Raw genomic sequence first — 5,544 nt, forward strand, 5'->3', positions numbered from 1 at the left:
ACTAACCTAAGCTAAACATAGCCATTCCAAGACCAGCATCAGAGAGTATGGAAATTGATTTCTCTACTATTTTAGGCATATGAACACCCCACCTGTAAATAACCAATAAAAATAATTGTAACTGATTTATTATAATAATAATAAATGAGAAAAAAAATGATAAATTAACAATTAAATTATTCAATCTAAATATGTTATCTTATACTCCCTCCGTTCCTTTTTAGTGTCATTTTTTAATTTTTTACACATATCAAGAAAGTTAATTATTATTGTTACTTTTTAAACAATAATTCTTCTTTTACCTATAATACTCTTAGTTATTTATTACATTCATTTTACTTTTTTTCTCTCTCTAATGATTATCTATGGGTAATTTTGACAAAAATATAATTAATACTACCTTGAATTTTGCAAGTGATAATTAAAAAGAAACAAAAAAATTTCAATAAAGTGACACTTATAAAAGAACGGAGGGAGTAATACTTACCTAAATGCAAAAAGAGACCATATAAGACGAATGAATAAATGTTAGGATTACGGATAAGTTTTCTCGAAATCATAATGAGAATGAGACGAGTCATGACACTTGTCGGAGGCATGAGTTTTCCGACACTGGAAACGGCCACTCCGGTGGCTTTAGGGTGGATATCTGGTGTTGCATTGGAGCTCATCAGCTCGGTTTGCGTCGGATAAAACCCGAATCTAGGCGAACTTGCACCGTTTTCTTCAAAACTTGACGATCTAGGAGTGGGTCCTCTAGAAGACTGAACAGAATTAGTACCAAAATTGGAATGTCTTGGTTGATAACCCATCATGGAGTAAAACTCGGCGTGGTTGAAATTAGATCCTCTTGGCGTGGAGCTGAGACTATAAATCTCAGCTCCACTCAAATTCGACGGTCACGCAGTAGTCATCATAAACGACCTCTGCGACGTGTTAGTAACTTCCCATCATCACCAACAGAGGCATCCGTTTCAAGAAAATCTCTTCCGTCTAGCGAAACAACATCCGAGTCGACTTTAAACGAAACAATGGAAGCAGCAGTTTCAGGAAACTGTTCCATGATTAAAATCTTAGCACCACGGTACTCAAAAAGAAAGAGCAAAAGAGTGTACCAAATGATACACTGAAGAACCACAACTTGAACCATTAAGGTTCCTGAATAATCACCATACATAGCAATGAGAAGAGGAAGGCCCATAACCAAAGTGTTTGGAAGTGTGGACAATGAGAAAATCGTTATCATCCAGTCCAAATTGCCGTTTTCAGTGTATAGACCTTTGATCATAGCAACATATAATGGAACGACTGCTGTTAAGATAGTGTATAGATCTTTGAATGTAATAATTTTTGTGGTGTTTTTGAGTGAAGGTTTAGTGGCATGTGAGAAAGGGAAGTTAATGGAAGAAAACGGTTAGTTAAGTAGGAGTAGGAAGGAGATGTGTAGGTGGGTACTGTACTTGTACAAGTACTGGTTTGTGAGATTAAGATGAGGTTTGGAAAGAGAAGGTGTCAGAGAAAGTGAGAGTCAGTTTTGTAATTCTAGACTACATTTTTTTTTAAAAATTGTGTATGTAAGTAGAAATGAACTTATACCTAAAATATCAAATTGGTTGTTACTTTTTGGCATCATTTATATTTTAGTATGAGTATGCTTTATTATTATTTTTTTTGACATCTTTTATATTTTGTTATAAGTGATAATATAGAAAGATATGAGTTTAATGGTTTTATACCTTTATTGTAGTTTGAATTTTGATAAGTTATGAAAGAATCATATAGGGTTTTAAGCAAATAAACATGGAAGAAGGGACTTATAATTGAAACAATAAAAAGTTTGAGGAAAAATATTTTAAATAAGAACTAAAGGAATCAAAATTAAACAAAATGCACTAATTAAAATTATAATCATCATAGACTTTGAGCACGTGCAAGGTGAATTATCATATAGAATTTAAATTTTAACTATAATTAAAGACTGTCTTATAACAATATTTGTCATGGTTAAATTATAGTTAAATAATTTTTTTATTAATTTATCATAGTTAAATTGCAACTAATTTATGTCCAAAAACTTGAGTGATTTTAATGTGTTTTTTTTTTCAATTTTATAATATCTATTTTATTTGAATTTACATAAAAAAAATTCAAATGTATGTGGTATGTTTTAAAAAAAATTGTGTTTGTAAGTAGAAATGAATTTATACCTAAAATATCAAGATAAAATTGGTGGTTATTTTTTGGCATCCTTTATATTTTGTTATAAGTGATAATATAGGAAGATGCGAGTTTACTCTGAATGATTTTATATTTTTTTGTCATCCTTTATATTTTGGTATAAGTGATAATATAGGAAGATATGAGGTTACTCTTTATTGTACTTGGAATTTTGATAAGTTCTGAAAGAATCATATAAGATTTTAAGCAAATGATGATGGATGAAAGGACTTATAATTGATACAATAAAAAGTTTGAGGGATGATATTTTATATAAAAATCGAGGGTGTGTTTGTTTCAAGATTTTAAAAAATATTTATGGGAATATAACATTCTTATGTTTGATTCAATTTTTAAAAAATTATTTCAAGACATATTTTATTCCCAGGATCTTTATTTACACATGTTGGTGTGTTTGTTTCAAGGTTTTAAAAAATATTTATGGGAATATTGTCATGGGAATATAACATTCACATGTTTGATTCAACTTTTAAAAAATTATTCCAAGACATATTTTATTTCCAGGAACTTTATTTAGACATAGTTCTTTTATTTTTGTTCTAAGGTTTAAAGGGTGGGAATCCATCATTCCCATGAGAATAAAGTTCAACTAACTACAACGTCTACTCACAATTATTTATTTATTTTATTTTTATAATTTTTAAATTAAATAAATATTATAAATATTCCTAGGAAATTTAGTTTTTCCCAAACACTTGGATATGAATATTATTCCAAATAATAATAATGACGAAAATAAGATTACTTTTAACCTTGAAACAAACACAAAGTTCTTTTATTTTTATTCCAAAGTTTAAAGGATGAGAATCCATCATTCTCAGAAGAATAAAGTTCAATTAACTACAACTCCCCGTTACCACTCACATTTATTTATTTATTTTATTTTTTATAATTTTTAAATTAAATAAATATTATAAATATTCTTATAAAATTTAGTTTTTGCCAAACACTTGAATAAAAATATTATTTCAAGTAATAATAATGATGGAAATAAGATTTCAAGAAATATTACTTCTAAATTTGAAACAAACACACTCTAAAAAAACCAAAATTAAATAAAATGCATTAATTAAAGTTATCATCATCATCATCTTTGAGCGCGTACAATGTAAATTATCATATAAAATTTAAAATTTAAGTGTAATTAAAGATTCTGTCATAAAAATATTTGTCGCGGTTAAATTATAGTTAAATAAAATTTCTATTAATTTTTCATAATTAAATTGCAATTAATTTATGTCCAAAATTTTGAGTGGTTTTACTGTTTTTTTTTAATTTTATAATATCTATTTTATTTGAATTTACATTAAAAAAATTCAAATGTATGTGGTATGTTTTTTTTGAAAAATTGTGTTTGTAAGTAGAAATGAACTTATACCTAAAATATCTATAGATAAAATTGGTGGTTATTTTTTGGCATCATTTATATTTTGGTATAAGTGATAATATAGGAAGATATGAGTTTACTCTGAATAGTTTTATACCTTTAGTATACTTTGAATTTTGATAAGTTATGAAAGAATCATATAGGATTTTGAGCAAATGAAGATGGATGAAGGGACTTGTAATTGAAACAATAAAAAAATTGAGGGAAAATATTTTATATAAAAACTAAAGGAATCAAAATTAAATAAAATGCACTAATTAAAGTTAAAAAATTGAGGGAAAATATTTTATATAAAAATTAAAGGAATCAAAATTAAATAAAATGCACTAATTAAAGTTATAATCATCACCGTCTTTGAGCGCATGCAAGGTAAATTATCATATAAAATTTAAAATTTAATTGTAATTAAAAACTGTCTCATAAAAATATTTGTCGTGGTTAAATTATAGTTAAATAAAATTTCTATTAATTTATCATAGTTAAATTGCAACTAATTTATGTCCAAAAATTTGAGTGGTTTTAATGTTTTTTTTTCAATTTTATAATTTCTATTTTATTTGAATTTACATAAAAAAAAATCAAATGTATGTGGTATGTTTTTTTGAAAAATTGTGTTTGTAAGTAGAAATGAACTTATACCTAATATATCAAGATAAAATTGGTGGTTATTTTTTTGGCATCCTTTATATTTTGGTATAAATTATAATATAGGAAGATATGAGTTTATTCGGAATGGTTTTATACTTTTTGGCATCCTTTATATTTTGGTATATAGGAAGATATGAGTTTACTCTGAATGGTTTTATACTTTTTGACCTTCTTTATATTTTGGTATAAGTGATAATATAGGAAGATATGAGTTTACTCTGAATGATTTTATACTTTTTGGCATCCTTTATATTTTAGTATAAATGATAATATATGAAGATATGAGTTTACTCTAAATAATTTTATACATTTATTGTACTTTGGATGAATAATAAAAGTGTTTAACTCTTTGACTTAAAATTAATGTAAAATTAAGTGTCGTTTATTAGGTTAGTTTGGTGAAGAGAGATAGGAGGGGACCATGGAAAGTGAGCCCATGTTGGGGCCAGGGTACCCGTGTGAATAGGGTTAGGATGTTACCACATGTTATGGTTATGTTAACCTACATTGGTTAAGATGCTTGGAAAAGGTTATGTATGTGGCCAGTTTAGGAATTGGGTTTGGAGAACCTCTTCCTTCTTTTTTTTTCTTTCAAGTTTTAGCACATTTTTAGTAAAAAAGTCATTTTTTTAGTGCTTCTTAATGCATCTCATATGATTCTTATGCACCATGCGTAATTCTAAAAATGTCCTCGTTTACGGAAATGCATCTCTGGACGTACCAAAAGGCAAGTTAACATTAAAATATTTCGGAGATATGTCTCCGGAATAATTTGGAGGTTAAGTTGCACCAGACTTTTCTCCTTCTTCATTTCACAGTTGACTCAACTCAAAAACATCAATTCTCTCTCAAATTTCTTTTATACACCAAATCAAATTTCATTCAACAAGACTCAAGGAAACGTCATTATTCATTTGTAACATCATTCACCTTCATCAAAAACATCAACTTCTTGTATGTTTTTCGGGTTTTTGATAAATGTTTGAATTTTGGTGTAAATGAGTAGAAATCAATGATTAGGTTAGAAATGAGTGGAAATCACATTTAAGATAGTTTAGCCATAATGTATTAGCTGTTTGTTGGCTGCGATGATCAAAACATTTTTTTACAAGCTTCATTATGGTACATTACGCCAGTGTCGCAACCTCTGAGTTGCAGAAAATTCCAGAGATGCATATCCATATTTTTTTCGACGTTTTAGTTTCCCATTGTAGCACCTCAAATTTGCACCCTACCATTTTGTACATTCATTTCATATTAGGTCATAGCAT

General features: G+C 27.7%; 1 pseudogene; it reads right to left on the reverse strand.

The window, feature by feature from the left end:
- Positions 1-358: 358 nt before the first annotated feature.
- LOC127092109 (auxin efflux carrier component 4-like) lies at positions 359-1,529 on the reverse strand (annotated as a pseudogene).
- Positions 1,530-5,544: the final 4,015 nt, after the last annotated feature.

The sequence above is a fragment of the Lathyrus oleraceus genome, chromosome 6 (assembly GCF_024323335.1).
Source record: "Lathyrus oleraceus cultivar Zhongwan6 chromosome 6, CAAS_Psat_ZW6_1.0, whole genome shotgun sequence".
NCBI lineage: Eukaryota > Viridiplantae > Streptophyta > Magnoliopsida > Fabales > Fabaceae > Lathyrus > Lathyrus oleraceus.